The 18,099-nt window shown below is 46.5% G+C and overlaps 1 protein-coding gene across 4 annotated transcripts in view; it reads right to left on the bottom strand.

Annotated features, from left to right (window-relative positions):
• LOC142303692 (uncharacterized) overlaps positions 1-18,099 on the bottom strand; it is a 172,288-nt gene that overhangs the window by 114,551 nt on the left and 39,638 nt on the right. The window lies entirely within an intron of this gene.

The raw sequence follows: 18,099 nt of genomic DNA, 5'->3' as shown, positions 1-18,099 counted from the left end.
ATATTGCGGTGCAGCTACAGCATTTCAAGGGGTAGGGAAAAGATGACGTATATGACAGTGGGGGCAAACTGGTAAAGGAGACACCTGGTGGGCTTTTTGGAGATGGGATATACCCCCAAAAATATACCATTACACCCAACGCTAGCACTGCTATACAAGGCGTGGGATAGAGGGAAGACGTTGCTGGGAATATTGGGAACAACAGAATACTGGTCCCTATGGCATAATCATGGATTGTTGGAGTTGCAGAAGCTTTCTATCTGGAGGATGTGGGTGGATAGGGGTGTCTACTTGGTGTCCCAGGTACTGAAGATCAATGCACTTAAGAGTTTTGACCAGCTTCAGGCTGAAATTGGGATACCGCACAGTTCTTTCTATCAGTACCTACAACTTCGTCATGCCTATGAGACACAGACACGCCATGTGGGGATTACTATAGAGCAGAATCACATTTTTTCTGACCTGCTGATATCTGAGCGCTCATACGATGTTGTCTCTAGGTTATATACAGCGATGCTACCTAGATACTTTGACAAATTCCCTATGCAGACAAGAGGAAAGTGGGACAGAGACCTGAGCCCTATGACATATGAGCAATGGGATGAGATCTTGTCTCAGACTCCAAGCCTTGCTGTATCTGAAAGCCAGGGATTGTCAAAGTTATTCTTACTGCATTGAGTTTACAGGACACCTAGTCTATTGCATAAAATGGGGATCCGGACAGATGATCTGTGTCCTAGATGTGGGCAGGAGAATGCTAATCTAATGCATGTGAAGTGGTCCTGTGGGAATATCGAGGAATACTGGAGGGCACCATTAGCCCTGATTGCAGAAGTTTTCAGAATACGATTGCAACCAAGGCCTGTCACATGTAATCTTGGATATCTGGAGGGGGGTTGGACTTGAGCTCACCAAAGACAATCAGCATCACATAACTTCTATATCAGGTTAGGAAATTATTGGCCTACCACTGGCTGGTCGCGGCTCCTTCGGCCACGGGGGACCTTATGGAGAGAGTCAACACTATACTTCAGTTGGAGAGGGGTGTGTACCTTAAAAGAAACACGCTAAAAAAATTCTATAAGATTTGGGGGCCGTGGTTGGATACTCTGGGTCTTCCCTCACCAACACCAGGTCCTTCTCCTTATACTGGTTAACTAATTACTGGACTAGGGTGTTCTTATATATTTACGACACACGTGATTGAGGAAGACTTGGCGTAATTACGTATTTTTCGGATTATAAGACGCACTTTTCCTCCCAAAAATTTAGGAAGAAAATGAGAGGGACAACTTTAAATCCGAATGTAACTTACAAGGGGGTGATTGAGAGGGGTCACAGGAGGCAGGGGCTCTGTGCGGCGGCCGGCGGAGCTGCTGTGGACGGCAGCCAGCAAGGTACGAGCCATTCTGACGATGTCGGTGGTGAGTACTTCAAATAATGGCCCCCATAGTCCGTGCATGCGCAGATGGAGCTCTTGGCTCAAGAGCTCCATCTGCACATGCGCTGCCTCCAGACACCATTTGTTTGAAGCCCTCACAGCCGACATCTTCAGACTAACCTGTGCCTCACCGCCCCCCTCACAGAGCAGAGCCAGCAGTTGGCAGAGCAGACCCAGTATGGGGCAGAGCAGAGCCAGCACGGGGCAGAGTAGAGCCAGCACGGGGCAGAGCAGAGCCAGGACAGAGCAGAGCCGCACAGAGCAGAGCCAGCACGGAGCAGAGCCTGCAGCCCCAGCACAGCGGTAAGACACCACTGGATTATAAAACAGACCCTATATATATATATATATATATATTTAAAAAAAAAAAAACAATAAGACCCCGTATGTATATATTTTTTTTTACCTTTTTTTTCCCTCTAAATTTGGGGTGCGTCTTATTATCCAGTGCATCTTATAAAACGAAAAATACGGTAGGTTGTAGGGAGTACACCACAGTGAATCATCTACCTCGTGACATGTATTGATGATGGTTGTGAGCTGCAGGTGCACTGTTTATTTTATTTTATTGTATAATTTCAATGTTGTTTGGATGACCGAAGATGGTCTTATCTCTTTTCCCGAATTGTTCTTGCAGGGGAAGGGACTGTTATATATGCTGTGTTTTTCGTTGATTAATAAAAAGGAACCTGATTTAAAGAAAAAAAGAAGAGCGAGAGTGGAGAGGTAGTGGGTGAGGCGAGAGTAGATCAGGCGCTCCAACAGTTTAGAGATGAAGGGGAGATTGGAGACCGGTTTGCAGTTACTTGTGCAGGAGGGGGGGAAAGAGAGGTTTTTTTTTTTTTAATAATGGAGTAATGGCAGAGTGTTTCAAGCAGGAGGGATAGTTTCTAAAAGAGAGGGAGAAATTGAAGATTTTAGGTGAGTAGTGACGATCGGAGAGAGGGACTGGAGTAGGTGTGAGGGAAAAGGGTCAGTAGTGCAAGTAGTAGCAAGAGAAGAAGAGAGGAGCCTGGAGACTTCTTCTCTGACTGGGTCAAATATGGAAAGTGAGACAGATGGAATGTTTGGAGGGATGGAAATCTTCAAACAGAAGCTGAACAGACATCTGTGTGGGATGATTTAGTAAATTCTGCAATGAGCAGGGTGTTGGACACGATGACCCTGGAGGTCCCATCCAATTGTAACTTTTTATGATTCTATGATTCCCAGCCACACCAAGCGAGGGCTGCTGCTTAAGTGCTAGGCTGCAGATAAGTGCATAGTTAAACACTGTATGAAAGTTTATGATAACTGTGTATTTGTAGTATTTGGGTATGTGTCATGGGTGTCAGACAGTCCTGTTGTGTCCAGCTATAGAAGGTTATAGCATTTGGCTGCACAAACTGGTCCCTGACCTATCATTCCTGTTTGGTTTTCATTCTTTTCCCTTTAGGACTCTGGGGCGTTAGTCAGTCTGTTCGCTGCTATTCATCAGTATTTTCCCTGTCTACATATACCTTCACTTCCTATTACTTGTTGCTGATTACATTTGAAACATGTTAATCAAGGTTTCAGTGCAAGCAGTCGGTTTGCATACATCTAATGATCTTGGTGGTTGTTGCAGCTTCTCTCCCTCAGACAACTAGAGATAAGTTGTTTGTGGTTTTCCCTTGTTTGTTATCCCTGTGTGTCATTTAGCGCCTAGTGAGATTGATGAAGAGCTCATCCAATCCGCTCCCTACCTAGGGCCTAGATCAAGGTCAGTCTAGGGTCAGGTAACCGGCTTAGGGCATAAGTGGCTTTAGTCTGCACCAATACAAGTATGCACCATATAAGTATGATGCAATGATTTAGACCAGAAAAGGACCGGAAGGGACCTGAAGGTAACTGGATACATAGACTCTGTAAACAATGTTTGTGCTCTCTTCACTTTCACCCCTATAATACTTCATTTTTTACTTACCTCTCTGACCCTAAACCCACTAATGAACTATTCATCTCACCCTCCATCCTACCCGCCCATCTGACCTTGTCCTCAGATCTGTTCCTCCACATTACACCCTGTGTCTCCAGACACACATAGCCACCTCATGGCCTCTTCTGCTCCCACCTACTAACACTATCTCTGCTTCTCCTCACTGCTGGTGATATCTCTCCTAATCCTGGCCCTCCTCACCACATCCCCATTGTCACTTCAAACCCTTATCCACAATCTATGACAAATTTTCGCAACCCTTCTAACCTTATACCCATTCACCCAGCCCCAGCTTCTCCAGTCCCTCTAACAGGGGTTCTATGGAATGCTCGCTTTGTCTGCAACAAACTTTCCTACATCCATGATCTTTTCATCGTTAATAAACTTTCCTTCCTCGATATCACAAAAACCTGGCTCACCCCTTCTGACACAGCCTCTCCTGCTACACTTTCTTATGGTGGTCTCCATCTGTCTCACACCCCCCGCCCCAGTAACAAGCATTGTGGAGGAGTTGGTTTCCTCCTGTCCGACCAATGCTCCTTTACACCAATTCCACTGCCATCCTCCATTACTCTCCCCTCTCTTGAGATGCACTCTGTCCGCATCTACTCCCCCTCAAACTGGCTATCATTTACCGCCCTCCAGGGCCAGCCACCTAATTTTTTTGACCATTTGACCACACCACCTGGCTACTACTTTTCCTTTCCACTGACATCCCCACTATCATCATGGGTGACTTCAACTTCCCCAACGACACTTCTCACACATCTGTCTCTAAACTTCTAACACTCACTTCCTCCTTCGGTCTCACCCAATGGTCCTCTGCAGCTACTCACAAAGATGGCCACACGCTGGACCTCATCTTCACTTGCCTCTGTTCCCTATCTAACCTCTCTAACTCACCTCTTCCCCTGTCGGACCACAACCTACTCACATTCTCTTCCCTCTCTTCTCCAAATACACAATCCCCTCTCTACAAACTTTCGCACCCTCGCAGAAATCTCAACTACCTTGATTTACACTCACTTTGGCAGTCTCTTCTCCCTGTTGCAGACATTGCTTCCTTTATATAACACTACAATCTCTGCAGCTCTCGAATCAGCCTCCCCCTCACTCATACCAAAACTTGCACATTCAACAGGCAACCTTGGCACATGAGCCACACTAAAGAACTGAGACGGGCTTCCAGAATTGCTGAGCACAGATGGAAGAGGTCTCATTCCACTGAGCACTTCATTGCATATAAAGAGTCCCTCACCACTTTCAAGTCCACACTCACTACTGCAAAACAAACCTACTTCTCATCCCTCATATCCTCTCTATCTCACAACCCTAAACAGCTAATCAACACTTTCAATTCTCTCCTCCTTCCCCCAGCACCACCTTCTTCTCCTCTCAACTCAGCTGAAGACTTTGCTTCTTTCTTCAAGCAGAAGATTGACAACATCAGAGCATGCTTTGGCCCACAATCCCCACAACCCCTCATCAGAACTACTTAGTCTTCTTCCTCCAAATCCAGCTTCTCCACTATGACAGAAGATAATCTTTCCACTCTACTCTCAAGATCACATCTCACCACTTGTGCACTTGACCCGCTCCCGTCGCACTTCATCCTCAAGATCACCACAGTCCTTATCCCGACTCTAACCCATCTCTTCAACCTATCACTAACAACTAGTGTATTCCCTTCATGCTTTAAACATGCTTCGATCACACCCATCCTTAAAAAGCCCTGAAAAAAAAAGTTTCATCCAGCACTTGAAGATATAGTATCCCAATTCCACGAAATTCACGGACTTGCTAAAATCATTATTAATTTTATTGGTGCACAAAAGTACAAATAACTAAAATCATTTGTCTTAAAAAGCTCTCCCTTGACCCATCCTCTGTGTCTAGCTACCGCCCAATATCACTTCTTCCCTATGCCTCAAAACTACTGGAACAGCACGTCCATCTTGAACTGTCCTCTCACATTTCCTCCTGCTCCCTCTTTGACAGGTTACAATCTGGCGACCACATCACTCTACCGAAACTGCCCTAACTAAAGTTATCAATGACCTACTTGCCACCAAAGTCAAGCGACACTATTCTGTCCTCCTTCTCCTGGACCTGTCCTCTGCCTGCAACACAGTGGACCACTCCCTCCTATTACAGATTCTCTCATCTCTGGGCATCACAGACTTGGCCCTATCTTGTATCTCTTCATACCTAACCGAGAGAAATTTCAGCGTCTCCCATTCTCACACCACCTCCTCATCTCACCCTCTACCTGTCGGTGTCCCCCAAGGTTCAGTTTTAGGACCCCTGCTGTTCTCCATCTACACCTTCGGCTTGGGAGAGCTCATAGAGTCCCACGGCTTTCAGTATCATCTCTATGTCGATGATACGCAGATCTACCTCTCTGAACCTGACATCACCAACCTACTAACCAAAATCCCACAATGTCTGTGTGCTATTTCATCCTTCTTCTCTGCGCGATTCCTAAACCTTAACAATGACAAAACAGAATTCATTATCTTTCCTCCTCATCACTCAACCCATCCAACAAGCCTATCCATCAAAGTTGATGGCTGCTCGCTCTTCCCAGTCTCACAAGCTCGTTGCCTCGGAGTAACCCGCGACTCTGCACTATCCTTCAAGCCACACATCCAAGCCCTCTTCACCTCATGCCGACAACAACTCAAAAATATCTCCCGGATTCGTGCTTTCCTTAACCAAGAATCATCAAAAACATTGGTGCTTGCCCTCATCTTCTCCTGCTTCGACTACTGCAACCTCCTGCTCTGTGGCCTCCCTTCTAACACTCTCGCACCCCTCCAATCTATCCTAAACTTTGTGGCCCGATTAATCCACCTACCTCCTTGCTATTCCATGACCTCGCCACTCTGCCAATCCCTTCACTGGCTTCTCATTGCTCAATGACTCCAGTTCAAAACACTAGCCATGACATACAAAGCCATCCACAACCTGTCTCCTCCTTACATATGTGACCTAGTCTTCCGGTACCTACCTGCACACAACCTCAGATCCTCACAAGATCTTCTTCTCTACTCCTCTCTTATCTCCTCTCCCACAATCACATACAAGATTTCTCCTGCGCCTCCCCCATACTCTGGAATGCTCTAGCCTAGCATATCAGACTCTCGCCAACTGTAAAAAGCTTCAAAAGGAACCTGAAGACCCACCTCTTCCGACAAGGCTACGACCTACAATAACCCTCAGTCCATTACATGACTGCGCAACCACCTGCGCATCCTCACCTATTGTACCCTCACCCATTCCCTGTAGACTGTGAGCCCTCATGGACAGCGTCCTCTCTCCTCCTGTACCAGTCTGTTTTTTGTAATGTTCATGATTGTTGTACTTGTTTGTTATGTATACCCTATTCACTTGTAAAGCGCCATGGAATAAATGGCTCCATAATAATAAATAATAATAATAATAATAATAAAAAAAATGCGGAACCTATCTAGGACGGTGAGGGAACCCAAGGCCCAGTGTTAGGCTTGTTCAGGGGTCACAATCTCCCGCTTCCCTAGACACAGGGTTTCCTTTCCCTCTCTTTTTGACATTTGCTTGGTACTTTCCTATACTTAGTGTGACAGTATTGTATGTCTGTGTTTCTCTCAAAAGGGGAAAAATAAAGTGATTTTGTGATTTGTGTCAGGTGATTTAAGGGTTTGTAGCAGTGACAGAGGGCACAGACGCTGGGCCGTACGGGCGCCAAGCTCCTTTGCCAAGGAAACTCAGTTTACAGGTGTCTTCGGGTGGGGTGCAAGACACCATCACCCCACTGCAGGTCTTTGTCATAGATGTAATAGTGACCCTGTTGAGGAGAGCCATAAGATGAAATACTTAATTAACCTTATGGAGAATTTCTATATTGGGGATGATACATGGGAAATAACCATGATAAGGGAACAATGGGTACAGGAACATTACACAAATAAGGGCTCATGGTGGGAAAAACATTATCTGACCTGAACCAACCAATTAGTTTAAGGGTTTAAGTGACTTTTTAAGGATAACACACACCTGTATTTAACTTGTATTGTCTTTTTTGTTGGTATTTGAAGCCGTAAAAGTGCAATTCTGTGTTACTGAAAGTAATCGGATCCATGTGTAAGGGGTGCTTCACACACAGCGAGCTCACTGCCGAGATCGCTGCTGAGTCACGCTTTTTGTGACGCAGCAGTGACCTCATTAGCGATCTCGCTGTGTGTGACAATGAGCAGCGATCTGGCCCCTGCTGCGAGATCGCTGCTCGTTACACACAGCCCTGGTTCGTTTTCTTCAAAGCCGCTCTCCTGCTGTGACACACAGATCGCTGTGTGTGACAGCAAGAGAGCGACAAATGAAGCGAGCAGGGAGCAGGAGCCGGCGTCTGACAGCTGAGGTAAGCTGTATCCAAGATAAACATCGGGTAACCAAGGTGGTTACCCGATATTTACCTTAGTTACCAGCCTCTGCAGCTCTCACGCTGCCTGTGCTGCCGGCTCCGGCTCTCTGCACATGTAGCTGCTGTACACATCGGGTTAATTAACCCGATGTGTACAGCAGCTAGGAGAGCAAGGAGCCAGCGCTAAGCAGTGTGCGCGGCTCCCTGCTCTCTGCACATGTAGCTGCATTACACATCGGGTTAATTAACCCGATGTGTACTGTAGCTAGGAGAGCAAGGAGCCAGCGCTCAGTGTGCGCGGCTCCCTGCTCCCTGCTCACACTGGTAACTAATGTAAACATCGGGTAACCATACCCGATGTTTACCTTAGTTACCAGTCTCCGCAGCTTCCAGACGCTGGCTCCATGCAAGCGCAGCGTCGCTTGCACGTCGCTGCTGGCTGGGGGCTGTTCAGTGGTCGCTGGTGAGATCTGCCTGTTTGACAGCTCACCAGCGACCATGTAGCGATGCAGCAGCGATCCTGACCAGGTCAGATCGCTGGTCGGATCGCTGCTGCATCGCTAAGTGTGAAGGTACCCTAAGGGAAATCTTGTTAAAGACCTCCTGGTGATAGATTATGGACCTGAGACAAGAAGAGATCCATTAGTGTTGTGATACAATTAGGTGTATTCAGGTAGAAAAGTCTCGAAGACACGGACAGCAGTCAGATGTAAAAAAAGAGAAAGAGTAATGCAAAAAGCTGCAACATAACGGTAAGAAGCTTATTCTTACAATTGCCTTACTCTTTCTAATCGATTAATCTCAAAATTTGGTTGAGCTTTTCAGCATTAAATAGTCTGTTCTAAGGACTGGGACATTATCTATGCCTCTGTGAACTGTGTGTGCGGGATGTGATCAACTCTCTGATCAACAGTCTGTATCAGCGGGGGCAAAGGCTTAGGATTGCTTGTATAGCGGATAGCAAAATGAAAAAAGTTGCAGTTAAAGCATTACAGCTGATGTGTTAGAGGACCACCGTAGGGTCAGAAGGTTAATAAAGTATTTAGGGGGGACTGCTGAGGAGAGCCATAAGATGAAATACTTAATTAACCTCTTGACAAGGGATTGTGGAAAATATGTTGATTTGCCTTACATAATTCAGGGTTCAGATCATACACATGACACAGATATAAAGATGGCTGCCATTTCCTGTTCTCTACACCTTGCCTGGAATACAAGGAATGTCCAGATGTAAGAAGACCACCATATAAGGAAAAGACCCACTGGCCAAGCTAGAGGAACAACCCACAGATCAGATGACACCATGGATTCCTCCACTGAAGTCAGACCCGCCAATCAACAGCAACACGGATCTCCCCATTGGCTAACCCATGAACTGTCCCACTAAATGGGCATATCCGAACTTGTGTACTCCCTTAGCCTATATCAGAGGATGCATGCTCTGTACTGCTCCATTCGGTGCCATCTTTACTGTGATCAAGAAGAGAGATTTCACATCCGACTGTGTCTGGCGTGAATTCTTTACGCATGCACTTGGTCCGCACCAATTAGGCCAGGCAGTTGGCAACTAGTGATCTCTGGTTAAGAGTTCAGCCTAACAACCCAAGCAAACACTAAGTTCACTTGGTAGCCTAACTTGTTGAGTTTAGTCTTAAAACTGTTATAACAGACATGGTCTCACTCCTCACGGTTCTGATTCTACTGTTTTTGGTGTACTTTTTCTAGACCTGTCCCCCGCTATGTTGCAACTCATTCTCAAGCTCCAGGGTCTGTATCTCTGTTCCCCTCTCTGCCTTACACCTTCATCAGCTTCTGGGCCACAACGGTTCTCTATTCACATGACTTTCTAAGCCTACCAGGGTGAGCCGTAGGCTCTGGGACCTTTTGAGGTTATCTGAATGTTTCCTGAATGGCCCTGACACTGTGGACACATCTTCCCTTACATGAACCCTATCCAGAAATGGCACCCTACAAGGCCCGCATTACTAGCCAACCCACTTGCCACCTGTCATTCCTCCTCTACCTTGACTTAACCTGGTCCTACCTGAAGTCTAATTTATCACTGTTCCAGCCTGCCTGCTAGATAGTGCCCATTGATAAACGGTCCTTGCTCGGCTACATCCAGAACTTACACTCCGCTAGTAGCATTTACATGTTAACACACATTTATAAAAGTCAACACAATATATGTTTAATATAAAACACCTTTCGCATTACAGGTAGAGAACAAATACAACCCCTGCCAAAAAATTATAGACTCGCCTGGCTCTAAGGATGTTCATTCAGTTCAGCAGGTCAAAGACATGGCACAAAACTAAAGTCATCTCAAATGTCAACTTTCTGGCTTTGAGAAAAACTAAAAAAAACCATGAAAACATAATGTGCTAGCCAGTGATGGTTACTTTTCAAGACCAAACAAGGGGAAAAAAAAATATGGAATCACTCAAATATGAGGAAAAAAATTATGGAATCATAAAAGCCAGAGGTGGTGCAACAAAATACTAGTGGTGTATTGGAGTCTTCTTTTGTTTGCTTTTAATAACAGCTTGCAGTCTCTGAGGCATGGACTTAATGAGTGACAAACAGTACTCTTCATGTGGCTCCAACTTTCTCTGATTGCTGTTGCCAGATCAACTTTGCAGGTTGGAGCCTTGTCATGGACCATTTTCTTCAACTTCCACCAAAGATTTTCAATTGGATTAAAATGCAGACTACTTGCAGGCCATGTCATTGACCTTATGTGTCTTTTTTTAAGGAATGTTTTCACAATTTTTGCTCTATGGCAGGATGCATTATCATCTTGATAAATGATGTCATCATCCCCAAACATCCATTTGATTGATTGGATAAGAAAAGTGTACAAAATTTTAATGTAAACTTGGGCATTCATTGAAGATGTAATGACAGCCATCTCCCCAGTGCCTTTACCTGACATGCAGCCCCATATCATCAATGACTGAGGAAATTTACATGTTCTCTTCAGGCAGTCATGTTTTTATTGTTCAGCTTTTCTGAATGTAAATCTCATTTCCTTTAGGGGGTTTCTTACAATTCGGTCACAGACATTGACTCCAGTTTCCTCCCATTCGTTCCTCATTTGTTTTGTTTTGCATTTCATGTTTTGGAGACATATTGCTTTAAGTTTTCTGTATTGACGCTTTGATATCTTTCTTGGTCTACCAGTATGTTTGCCTTCATTAACCTTTCCATGTTGTTTGTATTTGGTCCAGATTTTAGACATAGCTGACTGTGAACTACCAACCATCTTTTGCAAAATTGCGTGATGATTTACCCTCTTTAAGAGTTTGATAATCCTCTCCTTTGTTTTAATTGACATCTCTCGTGTTGGAGCCATGATTCATGTCAGTCCACTTGGTGCAACAGCTCTCCAAGGTGTGATCACTCCTTTTTAGATGCAGACTAACGAGCAGATCTTATTTGATGCAAGTGTTAGTTTGGAGAATGAAAATTTACAGGGTGAGTCCATAATTTTTTCCTCATAATTGAGTGATTCCATATTTTTCCCCCTGTTTGGTCTTGAAAACTAACTGTTACTGGCTAGCACATTATGTTTTCATGGTTTTTTTTTAGTGTTTCTTAAAGCCAATAAGTTGCAATTTGAAATTACTTTAATTTTGTTTAAAAAAAAAAAAGCAGATCACAGACATGGCACAAAACTAAACAACTGAATGAACATCCTCAGAGCTAGGTGATTCCATAATTTTTGCCAGGGGTTGTAGCATAAAACAGCATAGGAACTCAGCCACCTCTACAGCAGCTACATCTGTAACTTGCTGGTTGGACAACTAAAAGTCCCAGCCACACCAAGCGAGGGATGCTAAGTGGGCAAAGGCTGCAATTTAGGCTGGGGGGAGGGTAGCTGTGCAACCAAGAGAATACACAGAGTAAACAGAGAAAGTGAGACAGTAGGGGTCAATGAGGATTTGGGGAGTGGGCAGAAACATACAAAAAAAAAAAGTAGGGAGGCGAGGAGTGATAAATGTGTTAGTAGTAGGGCTGGGCAGACCCGGACTGTAAAAGTCCGGATCCATGCGGTTTCAAAGATGCCCGGGTGCAGGACCCGGGCCTGAGATTTGGCACTGGGGAAATTAAAAAAAATAATAAAATAAAGGAAAAATAAAGAAAACGAGAATGAAGGAAGCGCTTCATACTTACCAATGTTCTGTGTCATCGCGGCACACTAGTTCCAGGTCGCGCATTCACTCCTGTGCCACACATTAGCCTTATCACATACACACGGCTTTCCCTGCTTTTCCCATTTACCGGCCATCCTGTCGTCTGTGATTGGTTGCAGTCAGACGCGCCCCCAGCCTGTGTAACTGTCTGCCTGCGATCACTGATGGAGGAGATGGAAGAAAATGGTTAATCCGCGCTGCCAGAAGATCACTGAAGATCATAGGGGATTAAGATATATCATTTCGATGCGTTTCGGAGCCCTATGACTCCTTCAGGAACAAAAATCAATGTACATTATTGATTTTTGTTCCTGAAGAAAGTCATATGGCTCCAAAACGCGTCCAACAATAAAATCAAATATCTTAATCCCCACTGATATTCAATGATCTTGTCCTAGCAGCACCGATTAACCCCTTTCTTCCATCTCCTCCAACGATATCCTCGTGAGTTCTAAAGCAGCCTTCCTCAACACGTGGTTATAGTGGTTGTGTGGGTAACACAACCGCATCAGGTTAGTGCAGCTAATTTAATTCTTTTACCATCGGATAAGACACCACCTACGCCTCCTCCTTCTTTGTCATTTCAGTTTAACCACATGCCTCTAATTACTGACAGACGTTGTAAGCGGTCAGTACTCAGGTATAAAAATAAATAAATTGAACAATTGAAGCAGGGTCTCCTCAGTAATAAATAAAACATTTTAAAATGCCGTGTGATCCCCCTCCAATTTTCATACCCAGCCATGATAAAGCCATCTGGGGGCTGGTATTCTCAGGTTGGGTAGACCCAGCCTAAAAATATCAGCCTTCAGCTGCCCAGAATTGTCGCATCCATTAGATGCGACAAGCCCGGCGCTTTGCCAGTTCTTCACGTTGCCCTGGTGCGGTGACAATCGGGTTAGTAGCAGGGGTTAATAACAGCCCACAGCTGCTACTAAAACCCAGATTAGTGATGGCACAGACGTCTATGACACCCACATAATAAATAAAAGAGAAAAAGCACCCCCTTTCATCACTTTATTAACCCCCAAACACACCTGCAGGTCCGAAGTAATCCATCCAAGATCCCACGGTGGTTCAGCTCTCCTACATCTGAATCTCACAGGGTGCCATAGAACATGACTGCCTGCTGTGAGTGCAGAAAGAGAATGACTGAGCCGCGATGACGTCACTCAGGTTATTTGTGGTACAGGTGGAGATTCTCACGATCCTCTACCTGTAACAGCAGGTAACCTGACCTTAGGTGACCTCAGTAAAGTCAGTGACCTCACATCAGGTAAGACTGGCATCTCCTGGCAGAAAACCGCAGTTTTTTTTTGCCAAGAGATGTAGATTTGGTGCTGAAAAATTGACACCATATTCCTGCACTCAATCTACAGCTCCTGGCAAAAACCTGTGGTTTTTTGATGCATTTTTTGCCGCAGTTTTCTGCCAGGAGTTGCACATTTGGTACTGAATTTGTATCCAACAAAAATGCATTACTACTGCATCATACTGTATGCTGTCGTGATGTATTGTTTTGCCAGGAGGTGTAGATTTGGTGCAGGAATATGGTGCAAAAATTTCATCACCAAATTTGCATCCCTTGGCCTAAAAATGCAAAAAACACGTTTTGTTTTTTTTGCCAGGACGTGCAAATTTGGTGCTGAAATATGGCGCAGACGATTTCAGCACCAAATGTGCACCTCCTGGCAGAAAATCAAGGTAAAAAGACATGAGAAAAAAACGCAGCAAAAAAAGGAGTCAAAAAAAGTGTTTTTATCGCAGAAGGTGTAGATTGGGTTCAGGTGTATGGTGTAAAAATGTCATCACCAAATCTGCATCTCTTGGCAAAACAAATAGTGGTTTTCAGCCAGGAGATGCAGGTCTGTGAACTCAGTGACCTCACCTGAGGTCAAGTTATCTGCGATCACAGGTGAAGGATCGTGGGATCCTCCAGCTGTGACCGCAAATGACCTGAGTAATGTTACCGCTCATTGCGCAGCTCATTCATTCTCTGCACTCACAGAGGGCAGTCATGTTCTAAGGCCGTTCGCTGTGAATTGTCATGGAATCTCGTGTGGATTACTTCGGACCTGCAGGGGTGTTTGAGGGACTAATAAAGTGGTGAATGGGGGTGGGTTTTCTATTTCATTCCAAAGAAAGCATTATTTCTGTGTTTGTTTAATTTCACTTACAGATCAGTGATGCGGGTGTCACAGACACTGCCATTACTAATCTGGGGCTTATTAGCAGCTGTGGGCTGCTATTAACCCGTCATTATCCTGATTGTCACCGCACTACTGCAGATGGGAAGAGCTGGGTTAAGAGCCGGGCTTGTCTCCTCTAATGGATGCGATAAATCCGGGAGGCTGATATTTTTAGGCTGGGTTTCCTTAAGGGTACTTTACACGCTGCAACCTCGCTAGCGATCTCGTTAGCGATGTGAAATTCTACATCGCAAGTGCGATCTTTTGGGATCGCACATAGGTTATTTTACGCATGTGCGATCTCGAAACATCGCACTTACGATGTAGAATTTCACATCGCTAACGAGATCGCTAGCGAGGTCGCAGCGTGTAAAGTACCCTTTAGCCTGAGAATACCAGTCCCCAGCTGTGGATCTTTATCTTGGCCGGGTATCAAAATTGGGGGGAACCGCACATCATCTTTTAAATTATTTATTTAAATAAAATGAAAAAAAAAAAGCCACATGCGGTTCCTCTTCTTTTGATACACAGCCAAGATAAGCGCAGGGCCTGGGCTGCATCCTGTAGCCGTGGGCTTTATCTGTGCTGGGTATCAGAATACCTGGGGGTGGGGGGAAACCTGCACCAATTGTTTTATTTATTTATTTTTTTTATACCACGATACTGCCGGTAGCTGTTAGAGTGTACGGGCTCCTTCCAGGTATGACGTCATTTCAACACGCCCCCTACCACATGATATATCACATGATAGGGGAGTGTGCTAAATATGCTGTCCGATGTTTCCAGCCAGAATAAACATTCTTTTTCTAAGTCCACGTGGGCATGGAGTTGTTTATAATAGAAGCGGGCGTCTGGGGGTGAGAACCCCAGATAGGTGGAGTGCAGGGGGGGGGCGAAGTCTCCCCTTGCATGATTATAGTGGACGAGAGGAAACATCACCACAGACACTATACATTCTAGCCTATACATTCTAGGCTAACGGTAGATGCTACAGTCTATAGGCTTTCCCCACCGCTGTCCTGGAGTCTGTGATTGGATGCAGTCACCTGACATGCTGCTACTCAGGGTGGGGGTGCATTTGACTGTAATTAGCGGCCCATGAAGTGAAAGCGTGGCTTGGGAGCAGCGTACAGCTATGTCGGAGCCTTGGCAAGTCCACCGCTTGCGCTCCCATTGCTCTATCCTTTCTACCACCATTTTCAATCTCCGGATTCTGATCCCCATAAACTTATATGGGGCGGATTCCGGACTGGATCCGGATTATTTTTTTTTTTTTTAAAGAGAGTAGTGACCTGCCGGTCTCGGTTTTTGCTAGTTCGGCCAGCTCTAGTTAGTAGTATTAGATATCTGCTAGCAAATGCAAGAAGTCTTGTAGGAAAATGAATGATTGGGAGACTTATGTCATCCATGGATTACAATGTGGTGGGCTTTACGGAAACCTGGCTGGATGAGAGCCATGAATGGATGACAATCGGAGTATTACACGACATTCAGAAAGGACTGGAAAGACAAAAAGAAGGTGGTGGGGTGTGTATATTTATAAAATGTAACCCAAAACCTGTGCTCAATGATGACATTGGGGGCGCTGTACAATGTAGAGTCAGTATGGGTAAATGTACATGGGGAGGAGAATAATGGAAAGCTGCTAATTGGAGTTTGCTATAAGCCTCCTAACATACCTGAACAAATAGAGAGTGAAATGCTGGAACAAATGGAAAAGGCAGCTAATAATAATAATAATAATAATAATAATAATCGGGTTCTTATCCAGACATTCAGTGGGAAAGAGAATCATCTTATGGTTGTGCTAAAAGCTGCAAGTTCTTATCTACAATTCAAGACAATTATCTCTCAGATGGTAGATGAACTGATCAGGGGAGATAATCTGCAGGATCTGGTACTGTCACACAGACCAGATGAGATTTCACATGTACAAGTCCGGGAGCACTTGGGCAGCAGCGATCAGAATTACCCCAGAGTACCCATAGTGTCAGGCGTGGGCCATGCACCAGACAGGATCTGGCCCAGGATTTATACCTTTCAAATTCATTTTAAATAAAGAGGTGAATGAGTGACAGGTGTAGGCCTGTTTCTCTGAGACCACTGCCACTACAGGCAACACACAACATGGAAACCCAACTTGGAGTCTCCACATTTGCAAACATTAGGGAAAGACACCAGTAAAGTGGCATTAATTGCCTCAAAGAACAAATAGTATAATGGCGCAACATGGATGCATGGGACGAGGCCTGGGACCGAGTCTGGCCCAGCACTTCTACCTGAAACATGGATCAGTAAGAGGTGCATCAATTGGCGGTATCGGCCTGGTGCTCTGAGACCTGTTCCACTAATGGCAACACACAAAAAGGAGACCCAGCTGTGACCTGTGCATGCCCAGCTGTGACCTGTGCATGCCCAGCTGTGACCTGTGCATGCCCAGCTGTGACCTGTGCATGCCCAGCTGTGACCTGGGGATGCCCAGCTGTGACCTGTGCATGCCCAGCTGTGACCTGTGCATGCCCAGCTGTGACCTGTGCATGCCCAGCTGTGACCTGGGGATGCCCAGCTGTGACCTGTGGATTCCCAGCTGTGACCTGTGCATGCCCAGCTGTGACCTGTGGATGCCCCGCTGTGACCTGTGCATGCCCCGCTGTGACCTGTGCATGCCCAGCTGTGACCTGTGCATGCCCAGCTGTGACCTGTGCATGCCCAGCTGTGTCCTGTGCATGCCCAGCTGTGACCTGTGCATGCCCAGCTGTGTCCTGTGCATGCCCAGCTGTGACCTGTGCATGCCCAGCTGTGACCTGTGCATGCCCAGCTGTGACCTGTGGATGCCCAGCTGTGACCTGTGCATGCCCAGCTGTGACCTGTGCATGCCCAGCTGTGACCTGTGCATGCCCAGCTGTGAACTGTGGATGCCCAGCTGTGACCTGTGCATGCCCAGCTGTGACCTGTGCATGCCCAGCTGTGACCTGTAGCCGCCCCGCTGTGTCCTGTGGATGCACTGCTGTGTCCTGTGGATGCCCAGCTGTGACCTGTGGATGCCCAGCTGTGACCTGTGCATGCCCAGCTGTGACCTGTGGATGCCCAGCTGTGACCAGTGGATGCCCAGCTGTGTCCTGTGGATGCCCAGCTGTGACCTGTGGATCCCCAGCTGTGACCTGTGGATGCCCAGCTGTGACCTGTGGATGCCCAGCTGTGACCTGTGCATGCCCAGCTGTGACCTGTGGATGCCCAGCTGTGACCTGTGGATCCCCAGCTGTGACCTGTGGATCCCCAGCTGTGACCTGTGGATGTCCAGCTGTGTCCTGTGGATCCCCAGCTGTGACCTGTGCATGCCCAGCTGTGACCTGTGGATGCCCAGCTGTGACCTGTGGATGCCCAGCTGTGTCCTGTGGATGCCCCGCTGTGTCCTGTGGATGCCCAGCTGTGACCTGTGGATGCCCCGCTGTGACCTGTGGATGCCCCGCTGTGACCTGTGCATGCCCCGCTGTGACCTGTGCATGCCCCGCTGTGTCCTGTGGATGCCCAGCTGTGACTTGTGGATGCCCAGCTGTGTCCTGTGCATGCCCAGCTGTGACCTGTAGACGCCCCGCTGTGTCCTGTGGATGCACCGCTGTGTCCTGTGGATGCCCAGCTGTGACCTGTGCATGCCCAGCTGTGACCTGTGGATGCCCAGCTGTGTCCAGTGGATGCCCAGCTGTGACCTGTGGATGCCCAGCTGTGACCTGTGGATCCCCAGCTGTGACCTGTGGATGCCCAGCTGTGACCTGTGGATGCCCAGCTGTGACCTGTGCATGCCCAGCTGTGACCTGTGGATGCCCAGCTGTGTCCAGTGGATGCCCAGCTGTGACCTGTGGATGCCCAGCTGTGACCTGTGGATCCCCAGCTGTGACCTGTGGATGCCCAGCTGTGAC

The sequence above is a fragment of the Anomaloglossus baeobatrachus genome, chromosome 1 (genome assembly GCF_048569485.1).
Source record: "Anomaloglossus baeobatrachus isolate aAnoBae1 chromosome 1, aAnoBae1.hap1, whole genome shotgun sequence".
Taxonomy (NCBI): Eukaryota; Metazoa; Chordata; class Amphibia; order Anura; family Aromobatidae; genus Anomaloglossus; species Anomaloglossus baeobatrachus.
The sequence above is the reverse complement of the archived record's forward strand: the minus strand, read 5'-3'. Positions and strand labels throughout refer to the sequence as shown.